The sequence below is a fragment of the Scyliorhinus torazame genome, chromosome 10 (assembly GCF_047496885.1).
Source record: "Scyliorhinus torazame isolate Kashiwa2021f chromosome 10, sScyTor2.1, whole genome shotgun sequence".
Taxonomy (NCBI): domain Eukaryota; kingdom Metazoa; phylum Chordata; class Chondrichthyes; order Carcharhiniformes; family Scyliorhinidae; genus Scyliorhinus; species Scyliorhinus torazame.
The window spans coordinates 185,315,551-185,339,545 of record NC_092716.1 but is presented as its reverse complement, the minus strand read 5'-3'; the positions used below and the strand labels follow the sequence as shown (position 1 = coordinate 185,339,545).

The 23,995-nt window shown below is 48.1% G+C and overlaps 1 protein-coding gene across 2 annotated transcripts in view; it reads right to left on the bottom strand.

The window, feature by feature from the left end:
• The window catches only part of LOC140384428 (deformed epidermal autoregulatory factor 1 homolog), a 201,151-nt gene that overhangs the window by 160,467 nt on the left and 16,689 nt on the right, over positions 1 to 23,995 (bottom strand). The gene's annotated exons all lie outside the window — the stretch shown is intronic.

Below are 23,995 nucleotides of genomic sequence, written 5' to 3'. Positions count from 1 at the left end.
ATTCAATGAGGTCTTCATTAGTTCATTTTTCAGAATGTGATGCCAGGAATTCAGCAACATCCTCTGATGCAACGTCTAAGTTGAGTTTTTTGCTAATTTCTACAAAATTTCTGGTTACCCCTTCAATGGTATCTGTAAAGCCCTTTAATACACAAACTCCGGATAGTTTTTTCCAAACACCGTGCAAATTTGATTGTGACTTCATTCCATGCCTCATCTACGTTCTTAAATGTTGAAGCCTTCAAGAATCCCTTCAGAGTTGGTTCACCTTTCTTCTCAGTCGCCCTGATGGCCTGGGCAAATATGCGCCTAACATAGTAGGTTTTAATGAACACAATTACCCCCAGTCCATCGGTTGCAACAGTAAGGTAGCTTTGGGCGCAAAAAAACACCACTTTGATGTCAGGATGCATGTCATCAAGGGTGTTTGGATGACCAAGAGCATTGTCGAGGGTTAAGAATCCTTTAAATGCAAGACTGATTTTGCCGCACTAATTCCTGACGCTTGACACAAAATGATGGTTAAACTAATCATAGAATCATAGAATAGAATCATAGAATTTACAGTGCAGAAGGAGGCTATTCGGCCGATTGAGTCTACACCGGCCCTTACAAAGAGCAGCCTACTCAAGCCCACTTATGTACCCTATCCCCGTAACCCAGTAACCCCCACTTAATTTTTTTTTTGGACACTAAGGGCAATTTAGCATGGCCAATCCACCTAACCCACACATCTTTGGACTGTGGGAGGAAACCGGAACACCCGGAGGAAACCCACACATACAAGGGGAGAACGTGCAGACTCCGCACTGACAGTGACCCAGTCGGGAATGGAACCTGGGACCCTGGAGCTGTGAAGCAACTGTGTTAACCACTGTGCTACCGTGCTGCCCCTACAATCCTCAGAGATATTCCTACTGGCTCATGCCTTAGGATTGGATTTCCGATTCACCGGGAGAATTGTTCCTTGAAAGCCCTGGAATTTACCGAATTGTACACAAGCAAAGGTTTAAGTTTAAAGTCACCAGCACATGGCACCGGGCAAAAGTGTGAGCCTATCTTTAACAGCAGTGCCCCCTGGCATGGATTTCTCCTCTTTGGCAATGTAGGTTCTCAACTGCAGATTTTCCCCAAATGAATCCAATTTATCAATATTAAAAATTTGCTGAGCACAATACCCACCCTCATCAATAATTTTAGCCAATATCTCAAGAAAAACATGAGTAGCCTCCACATCAGAACTGGCAGCTTCACCTGAGACCATGTTATGCAAATTGGACCTGGCTGTAAAACAAGTAAACCACCTTCTTTTTGTATTAAAAGGCTGAGCATTAAAAATCAGCCCCTGTTGTTTTTTATGCCATCATAATAATAATTATAATCTTTATTATTGTCACAGGTAGGCTTACACTAATACTGCAATGAAGTTACTGTGAAAATCTACTCATCACCACACACCGTCACCTCTTTGGGTCCACTGAGGGAGAATTCAGAATGTCCAATTCACCTAACAGCACGTCTTTCGGGACTTGTGGGAGGAAGCCGGAGCACCCGGAGGAAACCCACGCAAACACGGGGAGAACGTGCAGCCTCCACTAGACAGTAACCCAAGCCGGAATTGAACTTGGGGCCCAGGCGCTGTGAAGCAACAGTGCTAACCACTGTGCTACCGTGCCGCCCATAAAGACTCTTGGTCTTTTCCTGAATTATGCCCAAACTCAAAGGGCCACAGCGTCAATTCAAATGAACAGTTGCTCAACCTGAGCAATATGTCCAACCCACTACTTAGTTATCACAGTTGACTGCATCGGAGCAGAGCCCTTAACATGTTCCTGATTTCTTAGCTTGGCTTTCAAGATGGTCACGATAATTAGTCAGGAGATATCCATAGAATCCATTCAGTGCAGAAGGAGATCATTTGGCCCACCAAATCTGCACCAACCCTTTGAAAGAGCACCCTGGGCCCACTCCCCTGCCTTATCCCTGTAACCCCACTTAGCCTGAACATCTTTGTATACTAAGGGGCAATTCGTTTTTTTTAGCATGGCCAGTGCCATGCACATCTATGGACTTTGGGAGGAAACTGGAGCACCCGGAGGAAACCCACACAGAAACGGGAAGAATGTGCAAAACCAAGGCCGGAATCAAACCCAGGTCCCTGGCGCTGTGAGACAGCAGTGCTAACCACTGTGCTACCGTGCCACCTACTAATCCAAAGCTTTACCACTTTCAGTGTGCGTCTCACCTTTTTTAGACTTCTTAATTATTTCCATTTTTAGTAATTGTTCTAAGTTCCTTCAAAGAAGAAACATTACTTGCACCAGGTTTTGCCATTAGTATGGGCACAAAACTCTAAAATTTAAGAGTTTGGTAAAACAAAGGTACCAAGTGCTGTAAAAACATCTCAAAACAGCAACTGGACGGCGACGTGCACATTTGAACACTGCTGCTGTGGCATCATAAAGTCTGAACCGACATGGGAAAGTTGAAACAGGGTGTTAATTTGTATACGTCTTAAGCACTATTCTTCATAACTTGAACGTTGTAAAGTTGAGGACTGCCTGTACAAACATTTAAACTGAAAATTTAGAAAGACAGCAGCTGAAAAGAACCGTGAGGGTCCTCGGGGCATTACTGAAATTCTAACCTTTATCCGCTGCTCAGCAAATTGTTGCGTATTTTGCCATTAGTGTCACACAATATTCAGAGAATTCAGACTGCACTTACCAAAAATCTCTGTCCCCATTTCGTTCCCCTTTTTCTTTGCAGGTTTTAGTTTTATTGCTTTGTTTTCCTTTCTTTGCTTTCAGGCAGCAGTTGTTAATCGTTCTACCATTCACAGTTCCTTCAGGCAAATATTTTGTTTCTTTACTTGCCATTAACCATTCCCTCTTGCCTTCCTACCACCAGCCCATTTGTCATTTATTTTCTCCTGCCCTGTCCCCTATCACAGACCTTTTCTTTTGTCCTTCTTCCCACCCTCCCTCCTTTCACTTGCTTAAAACCTAATACATAGGGGCTGTTTAGCACAGGGCTAAATCGCTGGCTTTGAAAGCAGACCAAGACAGGCCAGCAGCACGGTTCAATTCCCGTAACAGCCTCCCTGAACAGGCGCTGGAATGTGGCGACCAGGGGCTTTTAACAGTAACTTCATTTGAAGCCTACTTGTGACAATAAGCGATTTTCATTTAATTTAATTTTCATTTCACATTTTGAACTTTTCCCAGTTTTGATAAAAGGGTATCAACCTGAAATGTTAATTCTCTTTCTCTCACCACACACACTGCTCGGCATTCTGAGTATTTTCAATATATTGTAACAATACTCAGGTTTCAAAACGTGCTCTATATTAATACACCTCTCATCTAATGAACCGGCTTCACAATCTGAGGCTCTCTTCCTGCTCTCAAAGGCTGCTCCTCATATTTCCCCACCACCAACTACTCTGTTTAAACTATTCTTTAGGTATAGAAAGGGTGAATAGCAAGAAGCTTTTTCCCAGAATGGGGGACTCAATTACTAGGGGTCACGAGTTCAAGGTGGGAGGGGAAAAGTTTAAGGCAGATATGCGTGGAAAGTTCTTTACGCAGAGGGTGGTGGGTGCCTGGAACGCATTGCCGGCGGAGGTGGTAGAGGTGGGCATGATAGCGTCATTTAATACATGAATGTGCAGGAAGCAGAGGGATACAGATCCTTAGAAAATAGGCAACAATTTTAGACAGAGGATCTGGATCGGCGCAGGCTTGGAGGGCCGAAGGGCCTGTTCCTGTGCTGAAATTTTTCTTTGTTCTCTTTCTTTCTTCTTTTCTTATTCTGTTGTCCTGCTTGTTCTGTCCCACCAATGGGTGTATGCTTCTTGGTGCGAGCTGGAGGGTGTGAAAAGAAAGAGGAATAGGTAGAGAGGTAGAGGATGAAGAAACAGGGGTAGTATAAAAAGTAGCGGGAGGGAGGGTCACATGATGGGAGCACAGGAGGGGTTGCATTTTCACAAGCTTCGGCTATGCTCGACTTTTAATCCTGGTGCACATTTCATACTTACTTTTTCTTGGGTTCCACGGCTTGCACTATGCCCCTGGAAGTTCCTGATTGTTTTTTTTTTGCGAGAACAGGGATAAAATGCTAAAATCGTTGTTTGTTCATGGCGGTCGGAGTGGGCTGGGGTGGGCCCAGCTTGTAGTTGTGTAGTTGCTGCTGAGCGGGCATTCGGTCTTGGAAGTGCCGTGTGCATCGGATGATGGCTGCCATCGAAGATGTTGTCTTGACTTCCCATAATGGGGATGTGCTGAGAAGTCACACATCAGGTGGCTCTCCTCCCCGCTAAAACAGGGGGGAAAAAGTATCCCCTCACCCTAGCTAATAGTACTACAAGAGAGGATGTCGAACAATAGTGATTCCAGAGGCGGCAAGGAGACGAGAAACGGGAGAAATCAAGAGAAACAAGCGGCTGAGATGGCAGATGCATGGGGCGACAAAGTGTCGGCCACACCAGAGCGAGATGGAACGGCAAACCGCACACGGGTTCCCCCTCACCAGAGGACGGATGGAAGATGTTCCTCTCCAGGGAACTAAGAGAACACAGGGAAGAGACAAAGACAGAATCCAAGCTGCGGTCAGGGTGGCAGTCACGGAGGCCATGGCAACCATGCAAGTCGCCGTAGACAAGGCAGAGAGGCAACTGGAGGCCCAGAGGAACACCGTAAAAGATTTAGAAAAAGCCACAAGAGACCAGCGCGATCGGATTGCCGCACTGGAGATGGAAATGCAGAGGAGTTTGAAGGGGAAAATAGAGGACCAGTAGAACCGGTCACGGTGCCAAAACTTAAGGATAGTGGGCTTGCTGGAAAGAATCGAAGGTAGTTGCCCCACGGACTATGTGGCCCAGATGCCAGGAAACCTGGTGGGAAGGGATAGTTCCCCAACCCACCAGAGCCCACCGGTCGCTCCGGCCAAAGCCCAAGTCTGGAGAGCAGCCGAGGGCGATAATCACCAAAATACACCGGTACCAAGACCGGGAGAGAATACAGACAAGGACCTGCAACTGGGAAGGGCACCAGATCAGCATTTACCAAGACATTGGGGCAGACCTGGCCAAATGCTAGGCAGAAAGGGCAAAGGCGGCCCTGGACAAAAGCCAAGTCAAATTTGGGACGCTGAATCCATCCAAACTCTGGGTCACATTCCAGGGCAGAGAGCTTTTCTTCACAGCCCCTGCGGACGCAGACAAATTTGTCGTGGAGAACGGGCTGGGAAAACAGCAGCAGAGACAGCAGTGAAGAGGACCACCCAAAAGGGCTTCAAACAGCCTGAGGCACCATGCTTAGGACTGCATTACCTCACTATGAAGAAGGGAACTAAATCGTAGGAAGGAAGGGGCGAGGGCAACGGAGCACAAGAGAGCGTGCGGAGGATGGCAGGAGGGGAAAACTGATAGCGGGCAAAGGGTAGACTCATAGCCGACCTCAGGAGGGGGGCCACCACACGAGCGGGAACGCTAGCGCCAGGCAGTACGAGGGGCGGCCGTGGCACGCCTCCCGCGGGGAATGGGGGAGGAGAGCGCCTGGCCACCCGGGGGAGGGGGGGGGGTTGGGTGCACAACACCAATGGGGGGTCAGTCAGGGGAGTAAACAGGGATAGGGGAGCGGAGGGTGCAGTAGCAGGAGGGGAGAGGGCAAGGGGGGAGAAAAATCATAGAGGAAATATAGGGACAAGGGTAGTAAGGACAGTAGGCTGGCTTCAACAGGCCACACATGGCGACTTGGAACACAAAGGAACTGCAAGCAACCACTTTGGAGGGTCCCTGAACAAAGGGAAACCCCGGAGTGCAGGGGAGAAGCACATCAGGTTAAAGTCACGACTGAAAACATTTATTTTCTGAATTCACCAAATGATCAAGAGATAGTCTTTTGATGGCAGAGAGAACAGCAGTACACCTGCTTGGTCTGGCTTCAGCTCCAACAATGAAAACGAAACTAAAACGCACCCTGCAGCCTGCACAAAAACGAAAGCAAAAAGCTGACAGGCAGCCCAGCTCCACCCACTCTCTGACATCACTGCAGTAGTAAATACCCATTTCTTAAAGGTACTCTCACTACAGATATTTATATACACACCCATTTCTTAAAGGTACTCTCACATGACACCTCCCCCAAGAAAAAAAATAAACCATCAACTTCAAGATGGTTTCATTTTTCACCTATTTACTATCCTTTAAGAAATGCACAAAGGACTTCCGGTTGCGGCGATGACCAGCTAAGCCGCACGTTTCGGCGGCTCCAGCTCCAACGGACCTTCGGGCTCTTTTAAGAGCCCCAACGGGAAATTTTCGCACGACGAAACCCGGTGTGGGGTGAGCTAATAGGGAGTCCCCCCCAACAAAAGAGGAAAATATCGGCGGCGGCGGCTACAGCGCGAGGAATCCTCGACGATAGGGACAGAAAGGAAAAAGAAGCAAGATGGCGGCGGAGAAAGCCCAGGCGACATGGGGGCCCGATCAAGACGAATTTTTAAGACGGTGTGTGGAGCTACTAAAGAAGGAGGTGCTGACCCCGATGCTACAGGCAATTGAGGGGCTTAAGGAGGCACAAAGGACCCAGGAGACAGAGCTCCGCGTGGTGGAGCAGAAGGTGACGGATAATGAGGACGAGATCCTGGGCCTGGCGGTCAAAACACAGACGCACAAGGCGCTCCACAAAAAGTGCATTGAAAGGATTGAGGCCCTAGAAAACAGAGCACGAAGGAAGAACCTTTGGATTCTGGGTCTCCCTGAGGGAGTGGAAGGAGCGGACTGCGGGGCTTACATGAGCACGATGCTAAGCTCACTGATGGGAGCTGAGGCCACTTCGGGCCCCTTAGAAGTGGAGGGGGCTCATCGGGTCCCGGCGAGGAGACCAAAAGCGGGAGAACCACCTAGGGCGACAATCGGTGCAATTTCACCGCTTTAATGATAGAGAAGTGGTTCTGAGATGGGCCAAAAAGGTACGGAGTAGTAGATGGGAGAATGCAGTGGTACGGGTGTACCAGGATTGGAGTGCGGAGGTGGCGAGAAGGAGGGCGAGTTTTAATTGAGCCAAGGGGGTGTTACACAAGAAGGTGAAGTTCGAGATGCTGCAGCCGGCGCGACTATGGGTCACGTACCAGGAGAGACATCACTACTTCGAAACGGCGGAAGAAGCATGGACCTTTATTAAAGATGAGAAATTGGATCGGAACTGAGGGACTGATATTACAGGGAAATGTTACTGTCGATGTATATAGAGATGTAAATTGGGAAGGGGGAGACACTAAGAAATGTGGGCGCCGGTGGGGGGGGGGGAAGAGACATAGGCGGAGGATGAGGAATGGGAGTGGGGTGGGAAAGGGAGCTGCGCCACAAGAGGCGGGTCAGCTACAGAGATGTTCCCGGGGCAGAAAGATAATGGCGGGAAGATAGGCGCAAGGCAGATGGGAGTTCCCCACACGGGGGGGTCAAGGAGTGAGCAGGAGAAGCCGGGGTCAGTTGAAGTCAGCTGACTTGCGGAAGTAATATGGGGGGAGCAATCACGCTAGAGGGAGATCTGGGGGGGGGGGGGGGGGATAACTGGGTTGCTGCTGCAGAAATCAAAGAGGAACTGGCTAAAGAAAGGGTGGTCGGGGCTGGAATGCGACACCTGGGGAACGAGTGGGAGCGCGGAATCGGGACGTGGGACTGGCCTAGAGAAGGTGATGGCTAGTCGACACGGGAAGGGGGCAGGTAGCCCCCTAGTGAGGCTGATCACGTGGAACGTGAGAGGCCTAAATGGACCGATTAAAAGGGCCCGTGTGCTCGCGCACTTGAAAGGACTGAGGGCAGACGTGGCTATGCTCCAGGAGACGCACCTGAAGGTGGCGGACCAAGTTAGGTTAAGGAAAGGATGGGTGGGACAGGTGTTCCATTCAGGGCTAGATGCAAAGAATAGAGGGGTGGCCATACTGGTGGGGAAACCGGTATCATTCGAAGCAAGGAGCATTGTAGCAGATAGTGGAGGCAGATATGTAATGGTGAGTGGCAGGCTGGAGGGAATGGAGGTTGTGTTGGTTAACGTATATGCCCCGAATTGGGACGATGCGGGATTTATGAGGCGGATGCTGGGACGTATACCGGACCTGGAGGTAGGAAACTTGATATTGGGGGGAGACTTCAACACCGTGCTGGACCCAGGGTTAGATAGATCCAGATCTAAGACCGGAAGAAGGCCGGCAGCGGCCAAGGTGCTTAAGGGGTTAGGGGCTGGGGAATATGCAGGCAGGGAAGGCTCCGGGACCAGATGGGTTCCCGGTGGAATTTTATAGAAAATATGTGGACCTGTTGGCCCCGCTGTTGGTGAGGACTTTTAACGAGGCCAGGGAAGGAGGGACTCTACCCCGACAATGTCGGAGGCGACGATATCGCTAATTTTGAAGCGAGATAAAGATCCGCTGCAGTGCGGGTCCTATAGGCCTATTTCACTATTAAATGTGGACGCCAAATTGCTAGCAAAGGTGCTGGCATCGAGGATAGAGGTCTGTGTCCCGGGGGTGGTGCACGAAGACCAGACAGGGTTCGTAAAGGGGAGACAACTAAATGTCAACGTGCAACAGTTATTAGGGGTGATAATGATGCCCCCAGTAGAGGGGGAGGCAGAGATAGTGGCGGCAATGGATGCAGAGAAGGCATTTGACAGGGTGGAGTGGGAGTACCTATGGGAGGTGCTAAGGAGGTTCGGGAACGGGTTTATTAGCTGGGTCAAACTCCTTTATGGGGCCCCAACGGCAAGTGTGGTCACGGGTCGGCAAAGATCGGAGTATTTCCGACTATACAGGGGAACAAGACAGGGATGCCCGCTATCTCCATTACTGTTCACGTTGGCAATTGAACCACTGGCCATGGCGCTGAGAGACTCCAGGAAATGGAGAGGGGTGATTAGAGGGGGAGAAGAACACCGAGTGTCACTCTACGCGGATGACCTACTGTTGTATGTGACGGACCCAGTGGGGGGGATGACAGAGGTCATGCAGATATTGAGGGAGTTCGGAGATTTCTCGGGATATAGGCTTAACATGGGGAAGAGTGAACTTTTCGTGATACACCCTGGGGACCAGAGTAGAGGGATAGATGGCCTGCCTCTAAGGAAAGTGGAAAGAAACTTCCGATACCTGGGGATTCAGATAGCCAGGAGCTGGGGAACCTTGCACAGACTTAATCTGACACGATTAGTAGAACAAATGGAAGAGGACTTCAAGAGGTGGGACATGCAGCCACTGTCATTGGCGGGCAGAGTGCAGGCAATTAAGATGATGGTCCTCCCGAGGTTCCTATTTGTATTCCAATGTTTCCCTATACTGATTACTAAGGCCTTCTTTAAAAAAATAGACAGGAGCATCACGAGCTTCGTGTGGGCAGGGAAAGTCCCGAGGGTAAGGAGGGGCTTCTTACAACGTAGCAGAGACAGAGGGGGACTGGCGCTGCCAAATTTGGGCGACTACTATTGGGCCGCCAATGTGGCGATGATCCGTAAATGGATGATAGAGGGAGAGGGGGCGGCGTGGAAAAGGCTAGAGAGAAAGTCCTGTAAAGGGACGAGTCTAGAGGCGCTGGTGACGGCGCCACTACCGCTCTCAACAAAAAGATTTACCACAAACCCAGTGGTGGCGGCAACATTAAATATCTGGGGACAATGGAGGCGACAGAGAGGTGTGCTGGGAGACCTGGTGGGGTCCCCAATCAGGAATAACCATAGGTTTGCCCCAGGGAGGATGGATGGAGGATTCCAGAGCTGGCACCAGTTGGGAATTAGGAGGGTGGGAGATTTATTTATAGACGGGACGTTTGCGAGCTTGGGAGCGTTGGAGGAAAAGTATAAGCTGCCCCGGGGAAACTTCTTTAGGTATATGCAGGTGAGGGCGTTCACAAGACAACAGGTGAGGGAATTTCCATTGCTCCCGACACAGGGGATCCAGGATAGAATGCTCTCGGGGGTGTGGGTCGGGGAGAGCAAGGTGTCAGAGATATACCAAGAGATGAGAGAAGAGGGGGAGGAGCTGGTGGGCGAACTAAAAGGAAAGTGGGAAGAAGAGCTCGGGGAGGAGATAGAGGAGGGTATGTGGGATGATGCCCTAAGCAGGGTAAATTCCTCTTCCTCGTGCGCCAGGCTTAGCCTAATTCAATTTAAGGTGCTACATAGAGCACACATAACGGGAGAAAGGTTAAGCAGGTTCTTCGGAGTGGAGGACAAGTGTGGGAGGTGCGGCGGAAGCCCGGCAAACCACACACATATGTTTTGGTTGTGCCCGGCACTGGAGGGGTATTGGAGGGGAGTGACGGGAGTGATTTTGAAGGTGGTGAAGGTCCGGGTCAAACCAGGCTGGGGGTTAGCTTTATTTGGAGTTGCGGATGAGCCGGGAGTGCAGGAGGCGAAAGAGGCCGATGTCGTGGCCTTTGCGTCCCTAGTAGCCCGGCGTAGGATTTTACTCATGTGGAAGGAAGCGAAACCCCCCCGGACTGGAGGCCTGGATAAACGATATGGCGGGGTTCATAAAACTGGAGCAGATGAAGTTTGCGCTGAGAGGATCGGCTCAAGGGTTCACCAGGCGGTGGCAGCCATTCCTCGATCACCTAGCGGAACGTTAGAGGGAAGATAGATGACCAGCAGCAGCAACCCAGGGGGGAGGGGAAAGTTTTATTTTATGCTAATTGATTAGTTTACCATGTTGGTTAGTTACTTTTTATTAGACTGTGGTTACTATGTTACATGTACTGTTAAATTTTTTTTTTCATGTTTGATGTGTAAGGGGAAAAAATTGTGATCGAAAAATTTTCAATAAAATATATTTTAAAAAAAAAAGAAATGCACAAAGTAAATATACGTTTTTGTTTCAAAAACAAAACAACACAGGCAAACAGGTACAATAATATAGTCCATTTTTGTTCTTTTTCCTCCAACTGAAATCCTTCCTGATTGACAGTCTCTTTGGACAAGAAGGTCTCTGCACGATCCGTCCATTTCTCTACGCCTCGGCATTTCTCTTTAAAGTCAGATACCTTAGTTCAATCTGATCACAGAATCCCGTGTAATTCTCCAACACAGGAGCATTGGTTATCACAGCTTTCAGGCCGTCAAATGCCTGTTGAAAGTCAGCTGTCCACTGAAATTTTCGACATTTCTTCAGCAAGTCCATCAGTATAGCAATCACGCTATAAAAATTTTGCACAAATGTTCGATCAAATCAACTCATGCCAAGAAATCGCATTATTTCCCTTCGTCTTGAGGGTATTGAAAACACCTCAATAACTGTTCGTTTCACATCCTGTGTGACCATTCGACCCTGTCCATTTGTATGGCCAAGGAAAGTGACTTGGGCTTTTCCAAATTCACTTTTGGCTAGGCTTATCACCAAACCCGCCTCCTGAAGTCGATCGAATAACTCCATCAGATGTTTCAAATGTTCTGTCCATGTCTGGCTGAAAATTGCCAGATCGTCGATGTATATCACACAATTGGGTAATCCTGAAACAACTTTGTTAGTTAACCATTGAAATGTGGCTGGTGCGTTTTTCGTGCCAAATGGCATAACTTTGAATTGGTACATACACATCTGGAGTCACAAAAGGTGAAATCTCCTTCGCCCTTTCGGATAAAGGTTTCATCACATTTTGTGTAATTTTTAAATGTTGTCCAACCAATTCACCTGCTCTATTTAATCGCTCCCTAAAATTTGACATGTAATCTAATAATGTAATTTCCGATTTCTCACCCAACAATTTTTCCTTAATCAATTTAAGTGGTCCTCTTAACTCATGACCAAAAATTACTTCAAAAGGACTAAATTTGGTTGACTCATTAGGTGCATCCCAAATTGCAAACAGTACGAATGGAATTCCTTTATCCCAATCCTCTGGATTATCTTGACAATAAGCCCTCAACATTGTCGTTAATGTCTGATACCACCTTTCGAACGCTCCCTGCGATTCTGGATGGTACGAAGTTGATTTAAATTGTTTTATCCCCAAGCTATCCATAACCTCTTTGAATAACCTTGAGGTAAATTTCGATCCTTGATCTCATTGTATTTCTGTGGGTAGTCCATATCTAGTAAAGAATTTAAGCAAATCCTCCACAATCTTTTTAGCTATAATATTACTTTTGTGAGGGCCACGAAGAATCCAGCACAAGTTTTAAGGATACAAAGTAATAACATTTATTTACAATAACATATATACATAACAGCAGCAGCAACTTCTCTTGCTGCACACTCCTTCCTGCTGGTTCCTAAACTGGCCAGCTTTATTTATACTAGGAGTTTACGAATGGTTTCTCCGCCCCCCCTCATTGGGGAAGCTCATACTCCCACAGGATTGTGGGATAGTCATTAGTCCCCAGCCAATGGTAAGTAGGCAGGTTATAACATCCCTCCCCCCCAAAGTCCAAGGAATCCACCGAAGACCCTGGCGAAGGAGGGCGTCGGGCTCGTTTTGCCGCAGGCCGGACACCATTTGCACGCGGCGCTGGATCAGGCGGCGTGTAACGAGACGGAGACCGGCACTTCCGTGATGAACGGCGCAACGGTTGTACATCCACGGCCCGTGGACCCGAGGATTCCCCCGCTGATGCATCCTGTGTCTCCATCTCGGAGTCAGAGTCTGCTGCCTCCGTCATGTCAGCGTCTCTATCTCCATTCGGTTCTGTAACGACCTGCGCAGGCTTCGAGTGAGGCACCAGTGGAAGATTGTGAGGACTACCTTCCCATGTCTCTGGTCTCTGCGGCTGTAGAAATGAGCTCCGGGGGCGGGGAGTCTTTTGAGGGGATAGTCTTCTGGACCGAACGTGGTCTACATGTTTGCGCTGGAGATGACCCTAGGCTTGCACCTGGTAAGATATAGGGCCCGTTTGGCGAAAGATTACACCTGGAACCCACTGGGCACCACCAGCAAAATTCCGAACGAACACTGGGTCACCGGGCGCAAACTGCTGAATCGGCCGATGCCGAGAAAATCCCTGTCCCTGCCGTTCTTGTGTGCAGCGTACTTTTGAGCCAATGTCCGGGAAAACCATACTAAGACGGGTGCGAAGTCTCCGGCCGATTAGGAGTTCTGCGGGAGCTACCCCAGTCATCGCATGGGGGGTGGTCCTATACGTAAACAAAAGGCGAGCCAGTCTCGTGTCCATTGATCCGGAAGACTGCTTCTTTAGGCCTCTTTTGAATGTCTGCACTGCGCGCTCTGCCAACCCATTTGAAGCCGGGTGGTAAGGGGCAGTGCGGATATGGCGTATGCCGTTCATCTTCGTGAACCTCGCAAACTCCTCACTCATGAATGGAGTGCCGTTATCCGTGACCAGCACCTTGGGGAGGCCATGCGTACTAAATGACAAACTCATCTTTTCAATTGTTGCGCAGGACGTTGTCCCCTGCATCTTATGCACCTCTAGCCATTTAGACTGGGCGTCAATTAATAGAAGGAACATGGATCCTTGAAAAGGGCGTGGGAAATCTGCATGCAAGCGTGCCCAAGGCCGCCCTGGCCATTCCCAGTGATGTAGGGGCGCGGCCGGCGGAAGCTTCTGATGCTCCTGGCAAATGGAGCAGTTTTGGGCCACCTTCTCAATGTCGGTGTCGAGGCCTGGCCACCAGACATAACTCCGGGCCAACATTTTCATTTTGGTCACACCTGGATGCCCATGGTGCAAGTCTGTTAGTATCAGCTCCTGGACTTTTTCCGGGACAATCACACGCGTCCCCCACAAGAGGATGCCGTCTTCCACGCTGAATTCTGACAGCTTGGAGGAAAATGCCCGTAACTCGCCTGGGAGCTGTCTATGCTGCCCACCATACAGGACTATGTGCCGAACCTTTGACAGGACTGGCTCCGTCTGGGTCCACTCACGGATCTGTGATGCCGTGACAGACAAGGTGTCTATAAAATTTAGGGTTGCAACCACCTCACCGGTTGTGGGGGTCGACATGGGGCCGGTCGATAAAGGCAATCGGCTCAGTGCGTCGGCATTTGCTATCTGCGTACCTGGTTTGTGCTCCAGAGAATACTCGTATGCAGCAAGCAACAAAGCCCAGCGCTGGATCTGTGCGGAAGCAATGAGCGGTATTGGCTTATCCTCTCTGAAAAGTCCCAACAGAGGTTTATGATCAGTCACGATAGTGAAATGGTGGCCATACACGTACTGGTGGAAGCGTTTCACCGCAACAATCACTGCCAGGCCCTCCTTCTCGATCTGCGCGTACTTTTTCTCCGCTGCAGTCAATGCGCGGGAGGCGAAAGCTATCGGTCGCTCGGCCCCGTTCTCCATCTTGTGGGACAGGACGGCCCCAATACCATACGGGGATGCATCACATGTGACGAGCAAAGGCTTTCCAGGATCATAGTGGGTTAGTAACCCAGACGACGACAATTGTTGCTTTACCCGCCAGAAAGCGGTTTCTTGCGGCTGACCCCAAACCCAGGTGTGATTTTTCTTTAGCAGAAGGTGCAAAGGGGCCAGCGTAGTTGCCAGATTGGGGAGGAACTTCCCGTAATAGTTTACGAGACCGAGAAAAGAACGAAGATGCGAAGTGTCAGTCGGGGCGGGGGCCTGTTGAATTGCACGCACCTTCTCTGCGACGGGGTGCAAACCTTCGCGGTCCACCCGATAACCTAGGTAGACTACTTCCTTTGCCTGAAATACGCACTTTGTGCGACGTAAACGGACTCCAGCCTCCGAAAGGCGTCTAAGGACAGCCTCCAGATTTTCCAAATGTTCCTGCTCCGACGTCCCTGTAATCAAAACGTCATCTAAGTAGACAGCAACACGTGGTAAACCTCTCAAAATGCCCTCCATAACACGTTGAAAAATTGCGCAAGCAGAGGATACTCTAAAGGGCAACCATGTATATTCATACAGGCCCCGGTGTGTCTTAATCGTTACATATGGTCGGGAGGCAGGGTCCAGCTCCAACTGCAGGTAGGCGTGACTCATATCTAATTTTGTGAACGAGAGTCCACCTGCAAGCTTCGCGTAGAGATCCTCTATGCGAGGCATTGGATATCGGTCGAGTCGGGAAGCCGTATTCACTGTAAGTTTATAGTCGCCACACAAGCGAACTGTGGCATCTGGCTTCATTACAGGTACAATTGGTGCTGCCCAGTCAGCAAAACGGACAGCCTGATAATACCCAAACTCTCCAAACGAGTGAGCTCCCCTTCTACCTTCTCGAGCAAGGCGTAAGGCACCGGGCGCGCCCAGAAATAGCGCGGCGTGGCTCCTGGTTCGACTTGGATACGGGCTACGGCCCCTTTATTTTCCCCAAACCAGGCTGGAATACATCTGGGTATTGTCCTAGCACCTCAGTCAACCCTTCAGAAACTGTTTGGAGGATGTGCTGCCATTGCAACCGCAAATGGCGCAACCAGTCCCGACCCAACAGGCTGGGCCCACGGCCGCGCACCACGATAAGTGGGAAACGCCCCTCCTGGTGTCCATAAACAACAGGGGTCATTGTAGTTCCTGCAATGTCCAGTGGGTCCCCCGTGTAGGTGGCCAACCTGGCCTGTGAGTCGGTTAATGTAAGGGTCTGTATACCCTGCTTGATGCGGTCGAATGTCCTCTGGGCGATCACGGAGACCGCTGCGCCAGTGTCCAACTCCATCTCAAGCGGGTGGCCATTGACCCGTACTGTCACCTTAATGGGGGCCACAGGGGGAGCTGCCACACAATGCAACTGCAGGCAGTCGTCCTCCGTCTCCACGTCCTCAGGAGTAGTCGCCGCAGGTTCATCCACATGGAAGGTATGGCCCCTGGGCTGTTCCCAGTTACGGCCCCTGGGCTGGTCCCAGTTTTGGTCGGAACGGGCGCCCCCAGGACCGCCGTCCGCGACGGGGTCGGCGCCTACAAGTCTGACATGGACACGGCTCCTCATCCATTGGCTCTGGAGAAGGCTCCCTTCGGGGAGGATTGTCCGACGGCCACGGCGTCAGTCCAGACGTTGCCTTGCCCAAGGTACCGCAGGAGTGCGGGGGGACCTTTTCGGACGGAAGGGGTTACGCCCCAAGGCATGCTCTTCCATTCCCTGTAGCTCCTGCACTCCTCGTTCTGCGCTCTCTCGGGACAATACTATTTGAATGACCTGCTGAAAAGTCAATATTGGCTCAGCCAACAACTTTCTCTGGGTGGCCGCATTGTTAATACCGCAAACCAAACGGTCGCGTAACATTTCTGACAAGGTCTCACCATAGTCACAGTACTCCGCAATCCTGCGTAGCCTGGTTAGAAAATCGGCAAGGGATTCTCCAGGGGTCCTCTCAGCGGTATTAAACCGGTAACACTGGACTATCGTGGACGGGATTGGGTTAAAATGTTGCCCCACTATATTCACAAGTTCATCAAACGTTTTGGTGTCCGGCGCAGCTGGGTATGTAAGGCTCCTAATCACCCCAAACGTGTGCGGGCCGCAGGCGGTGAGCAATGTGACCACCTGGCGCTCGTTTTCGGTGATATTGTTTGCCCGGAAATAGTAACGCATCCGTTGTGTGTACTGGTTCCAGCTTTCCAGCGCAGCATCAAAAACATCCAAAAGTCCGTACAGAGGCATGGTATAATAGAAAACAACTTCCAACCTGTATCCAACAAAAATCCAGGGCGGTGGCTTCAGCAGTGTAGACAGCTATTCACTTTAACCTTCATCGCCAGTTTTGTGAGGGCCACGAAGAATCCAGCACGAGTTTTAAGGATACAAAGTAATAACATTTATTTACAATAACATATATATATAACAGCAGCAGCAACTTCCCTTGCTGAACACTCCTTCCTGCTGGTTCCTAAACTGGCCAGCTTTATTTATACTTGGAGTTTACTAATCGTTTCTCCGCCCCCCCTCATTGGGGAAGCTCATACTCCCACAGGATTGTGGGATTGTCATTAGTCCCCAGCCAATAGTAAGTAGGCAGGTTATAACAATTACTTACTGGAATGGCCTCTGGAAACCTAGTAGACATATCCATTATAGTCAAAAGATATTGATTCCCGCTTTTTGTGTTAGGAAGCAGTCCTACACAATCAATTAGGACCCTTGTAAAAGGTTCATCAAATGCTGGAATGGGTATTAAGGGTGCTGGTTTTATCACTGCATGAGGTTTCCCTTTCACTTGACATGTGTGACATGATTGACAAAATTTAACTACATCTTTATGTAGTCCAGGCCAATAAAAATGTTTTTGGATTTTAGCTTGAGTTTTCCTTATTCCCAAATGACCTCCCACTAGTACCTCATGTGCAACTCGCAACACCTCCTTTCTATAACCTACCGGCAATACTACTTTATGAACTTCTGCCCACTTTTCATCCACCTGCATATGTAAAGGTCTCCATTTTCTCATCAAGACATCACTTTTACGGTAATAATACACAGGTATACACTCAGATTCCTCTTCAGTGTATGCTTTCTGATACATCCATTTAATTTCTATATCTTTTTGTTGTAACTCCGCCAATTTTCCTGAACTAAAAATATCCGCCTCATCCTCCACCTGTTCTTGTTCTTTTTCAACCATCTGATCAAAAATCGTTTCTGATAATTGCACTTCACCTTTATCTTCACTCTCTGATTTCTCCTCTTGTCTTAACCTGTGACTTTGCGACCTTGTTACTACACAATCCGGAAAAATCCCAGGATATTCATCCTTCAACACTTCAGTTGTCTGATTTTCCACTGGCTTATCAACCACAGTAGGCATCACTCCCATCTGCGATCCAGCTATATCATTACCCAAGATAAACTGTATTCCTGGACAAGATAGATTCTCTATTACTCCTACTACCACTTCACCACTCTTCACTGGACTTTCTAACCTTACCTTATATGATGGAACACTACTCCTCTCACCCTGAATTCCACATATTACCACCTTTTCTGGCAACATTCTTCCCAAACTACCTAACTCCTCATCTTTTACCAGTAAAGATTGACTAGCTCCCGTATCTCTTAAAATTGTGACTTCTTTACCTGCTCCTCCTGATGCACATGAGTAAACTTTACCCACACAAGTAAATTATTTAAAGAGACCTGGCACCTTCTTATCAATCACCTCTTGATCTGGCCGTACAATCTTTTGCACCTCCTTCGCTTCACTTGGGTTTTCCTTTACCACTTTAACAAACCCCACTGTCTTATCCTGTTTTACCACATCAGCCTTCCCAGTGCTTTTCTTCAACCACCAACACTGTGACTTTACATGGCCTAGTTTATTACAGTGAAAACATATGAAACTTTTCATTTCTTTTCCACCGTCCTGGATTTATTTTTTAATCTGAGGTACACTCTCCTTATTATCTCCCATCAGATCACCTTTACCTTTACCACTTGAGTATTTCTCATGTCCCCAGTTTCTATCTCTCACAGGCTGAAACTATGTTGGAAACTAAGCTTTGATTTATGAACTAATTCATAATCCTCTGCCATTTCTGCTGCTGACCTCGCAGTTTTAACCCTCTGCTCTTTCACATGAGTTCTCACTACATCAGGAATTGAATTTTTAAACTCCTCCAAAAGTATAATTTCTCTGAGTGCTTCATACGTTTTGTCTATTTTCAAAGCCCTTATCCACCTATCAAAATTACTCTGTTTGAGCCTTTCAAACTCCATGTATGTTTAACCAAATTCTTTCCTTAAATTTCTAAACCTGTGTCTGTAAGCTTTAGGCACTAGTTCATATGCACCTATGATGGATTTTTTCACCTCCTCATACGTCTCAGATACCTCCTCCGGTAGTGATGCAAACACTTCACTAGCCCTACCTATCAGCTTTGTTTGAATCAGTAATACCCACATGTCCTGTGGCCATTTCATTTGTTTAGCTACCTTCTCAAATGAAATGAAAAAGGCTTCTACCTCCTTCTCGTCAAACCATGGCAATGCTTGGACATATTTAAATAGATTCCCACCAAGCCTTCAACTTTGACGCTCTTTCTCACTATCCTCATCACTATCATCCAACTGTACGTTTACGCCTGTCAATTTTAACTGACTGTCATGTTTCATGGCCATTTTCTGAAGTTCAAACTCTCTCTCTTTATCTTTTTCCCTGATTTGTATCTCCCTTTCTCTTTCTTTTTGTTCTGCTAGGGCTATTCTTTCTGTTTTCCTTTCTTTCTCTTTTTCCTCTCTCTCTCTTTCTTTTTCCTCTCTCTCTCTCTTTCTATTTCTATTTCGTTTTCATCTCTCTCTCATTCTCTTTCTTTTTCCTCTCTCTCTCTTTTGTATTCAAGCTGCTTTAATTCTTTCTCATGTTCCATTTGTTTAATTTGCAACTGAATTTTTGCTATTTCCAATGAGTCAAACTGCATCTCAGGCAACTTTAAATGCTTAGCCTCATCTTTTCTCATTTTGTCAGGTGATGTTAACTGCAATATTTTTGCCAAATCTAACAGTCTGCTTTTAGTCTCTATCCGAAAGTACTGCATGTGACCATTGCCAAAAACGTCTGAGCCTCTGAAAGAGCCATTGTCCACAACACACCCGCTACTTAAACTAAAATACCACACCTGAAAAGCACCCACAATATGCTCACCCCTCGTGCGCGAGGTTGGGGCTGATACAGCTGAAGGTGGTATACAGAGCACACCTCACGAGGGCGAGGATGAGTCGATTCTTTGAAGGAGTAGAGGATGTGTGTGAACGTTGCGGGGGGGGGGGGGGGGGGGGCTAATCACGTTCATATGTTTTGGTCCTGTCCAAAGCTAGAGGATTACTGGAAGGAGGTTTTTAGGGTAATTTCTAAAGTGGTGCACGTGAAACTGGACCCGGGCCATGGGAGGCCATATTCGGGGTGTCGGACCAGCCAGGGTTGGAAACGGGTGCGGAGGCAGATGTCGTAGCCTTCGCCTCGTTGATCGCCAAAAGGCGGATCCTGATGGGTTGGAGGGCAGCCTCTCCACCCTGTGCCCTGGTGTGGCGGGGGGATCTGTTGGAATTCCTGACTCTTGAGAAGATTAAGTTTGAACTGAGGGGAAGGATGGAGCGGTTCTACAATTCATGCGCATTATTCATTATGCACTTTCAAGAACTGGATAACATCGAACATTAGTTGGGGGGGGGGGGGGGGTGTTAATGGTGGTCATGGGTGATTCCTGATTCCTTTTTGTCAGTTGTTTATGTGAACATGTGGGCAAATGTTTTGGGTTTGGTGGGAGGATGGGATCGGTGTTATTGATATGGGGATTGACATATTTGTTACTGATTATTGTTTATTACTGATCATTGTTTATTGTTTGTGGGTGTAAATTTGGGAGAAAATGCGAAAAAGGAGAATAAAGAAATATTTTTTTAAAATATGCTCACCCCTCACTGTCTTTAAGTTCACTAGGCCTATCCAATAGATAGACTTTTATCCCCCTCGAGCCCCCAATTTGTTATGGGGCAGGGTTTAGAGAACCCCAAAATGTATCATGGAGTTCATCTGACCCACAACTTTTAATAGATTGTGGTATGGGGAGCACACGGCTCACTCTACAGGTGTGGTACAGCAGAAATGGAAAAGTATTTTTTAAAGCAAAACCATGTCTATTCTATGAACTCAAGTTAACTTTTTAAAACATATAGTGAACAGCTTAGCAACCATTAATTCAAATACAACCCCCAAACACTAAGTAAACCTTTAAGCTTTCCTTTTTAACATCCATACGACTTAAAAACAAAACCTTTATCAGAAGCACATCAGGTTAAAGTCACTACTGAAAACAATTATAATTCTGAATTCACCAAATGATCAAGAGATAGTCTTTTGATGGCAGAGAGAACAGCAGTACCCCTGCTTGGTCTGGCTTCAGCTCCAACACTGAAAACGAAACTAAAACACACCCTGCAGTCTGCTCAAAAATGAAAGTAAAAAGCTGACAGACAGCCCAGCTCCACCCACTCTCTGACACCACTGCAGTAGTAAACACCCATTTCTTAAAGGTACTCTCACTACAGATATTTATACACACACCCATTTATAAACACCCATTTCTTAAAGGTACTCTCACATGACACATCCCCCAAGAAAAATAGTATGGTTGATCCCGCAGGAGCGGGGTGGGGGGGATAGTCACCTGGAATGTCAGGGGACTCAACGGCCCAGTGAAAGGATCCAGAGTCTTCGCCCACCTGAAAAGTATGAAATTTTACACAGACTTCCTCCAAGAGACACACCTGAGGGAGAAGGACCGACTGAGGGTAAGGAAGGACAGGGTGGGACAACCTATCATTCTTGGTACGGGACGAGGGCCATGGAGGTAGCCATACTGCTATATAAGAGGATGATGTTTACTGCAATTCAGACAGTTACGGACCCAGCGGGATGTCATGATCAGAGGTGTCCTGGACGGGGCACTTAGTGGTCCTGGTAAATGTGTATGTTCCCAAATGGGACAACATGGAATTCATAATGAAGACCAAGGTGGAATCACCGACGTCAACAAACACCGACTTATCAGAGGGAGAATTATTGCTTACAAAGCACAAAGAGATAGGGACGAGAGGGTGGCTAGGCGACAGCTAGTCGATTCCATACTGGAGGTAGAGCGGCAATACTCCGAGGCCCCCATTGTAGAGCTCTTGGCGAAGAGGAGGAAGCTACAAATGGAATTTGACCTGCTATCCACTGGAAAAGCACCAACTCCGCTAGACACGGGGACCCTTTATGAATATGGAGACCAAGCCAGCCGCCTGCTGGCTCACCAGCTGAGAAAGCAGACAGCCACGAGGGAAATGGGCGAGGTACTAAATGTACCTAACTTTTACGTACATAAAAAGCAAGAGGGTAGCCAGGGAAAGGGTTGGCCCACTGAAGGATAGGCAAGGGAATCTATGTGTGGAGCCAGAGGAAATGGGTGAGGTACTAAATGAATACTTTGCATCAGTATTCACCAAAGAGAAGGAATTGGTAGATGTTGAGTCTGGAGAAGGGTGTGTAGATAGCCTGGGTCACATTGAGATCCAAAAAGAAGAGGTGTTGGGCGTCTTAAAAAATACTAAGGTAGATAAGTCCCCAGGACCTGATGGGATCTACCCCAGGATACTGAAGGAGGCTGGAGAGGAAATTGCTGAGGCCTTGACAGAAATCTTTGGATCCTCACTGTCTTCAGGTGATGTCCTGGAGGACTGGAGAATAGCCAATGTTGTTCCTCTGTTTAAGAAGGGTAGCAAGGATAATCCAGGGAACTACAGGCCGGTGAGCCTTACTTCAGTGGTAGGGAAATTACTGGAGAGAATTCTTCGAGACAGGATCTACTCCCATTTAGAAGCAGATGGACGTATTAGTGAGAGGCAGCATGGTTTTGTGAAGGGGAGGTCGTGTCTAACTTGACAGAGTTTTTTGAGGAGGTCACAAAGATGATTGATGCAGGTAGGGCAGTGGATGTTGTCTATATGGACTTCAGTAAGGCCTTTGACAAGGTCCCTCATGGTAGACTAGTACAAAAGGTGAAGTCACACGGGATCAGGGGTGAGCTGGCAAGGTGGATACAGAACTGGCTAGGTCATAGAAGGCAGAGAATAGCAATGGAAGGATGCTTTTCTAATTGGAGGGCTGTGACCAGTGGTGTTCCGCAGGGATCAGTGCTGGGACCTTTGCTGTTTGTAGTATATATAAATGATTTGGAGGAAAATGTAACTGGTCTGATTAGTAAGTTTGCAGACGACACAAAGGTTAGTGGAATTGCGGATAGCGAAGAGGACTGTCAGAGAATACAGCAGGATTTAGATTGTTTGGAGACTTGGGTGGAGTTATGGCAGATGGAGTTTAATCTGGACAAATGTGAGGTAATGCATTTTGGAAGGTCTAATGCAGGTAGGGAATATACAGTGAATGGTAGAACCCTCAAGAGTATTGAAAGTCAAAGAGATCTAGGAGTACAGGTCCACAGGTCATTGAAAGGGTCAACACAGGTGGAGAAGGTAGTCAAGAAGGCATACGGCATGCTTGCCTTCATTGGCCGGGGCATAGAGCACAAGAATTGGCAAGTCATGTTGCAGCTGTTTGGAACCTTAGTTAGGCCACACTTGGAGTATAGTGTTCAATTCAGGTCGCCACACTATCAGAAGGATGTGGAGGCTTTAGAGAGGGTGCAGAAGAGATTTACCAGAATGTTGCCTGGTATGGAGGGCATTAGCTATGAGGAGCGGTTGAATAAACTTGGTTTCTTCTCACTGGAACGACGGAGGTTGAGGGGCGACCTGATAGAGGTCTACAAAATTATGAGGGGCATAGACAGAGTGGATAGTCAGAGGCTTTTCCACAGGGTAGAGGGGTCAATTACTAGGGGGCATAGGTTTAAGGTGAGAGGGGCAAGGTTTAGAGGAGATGTACGAGGCAAGTTTTTTTACACAGAGGGTAGTGGGTGCCTGGAACCCGCTGCCGTAGGAGGTGGTGGAAGCAGGGACGATAGTGACATTTAAGGGGCATCTTGACAAATACATGAATAGGATGGGAATAGAGGGATACGGACCCAGGAAGTGGAGAAGATTGTAGTTTAGTCGGGCAGCATGGTCGGCACGGGCTTGGAGGGCCGAAGAGCCTGTTCCTGTGCTGTACATTTCTTTGTTCTTTGTTTGAAATAGCCCACGTCAGAGACAGCAGAAGCAAACTAACTAGCAGCGGAGCCGGAAAAGGTCAATGAGGCATTTGAGGCCTTCTACTATCCACCCCCCAGGGGATTTGGGGATGAAACAGTTCCTTGACGGACTGGACATACCAGTTGTGGGGGAGGATAGGAAACGGGAGCTGGAAGCACCACTAGAACTGCGAGAAGTCATGGAGAGCATCATCTCCATGCAGGCGGGGAAGGCACTGAGACCATATGGATTCCCAGCAGACTTCTACAAAACATTTGTGACAGCACTAGCCCCGCACCTGCGGGATATGTTCACGGACTTGATAGCTGTCTATGCTAGCACAAGCCTCAATCTCGCAGATACCAAAAAGGACAAAGGCCCAACAGAATGCGAGTGCTACAGACCCATTTCGCTGCTAAACGTA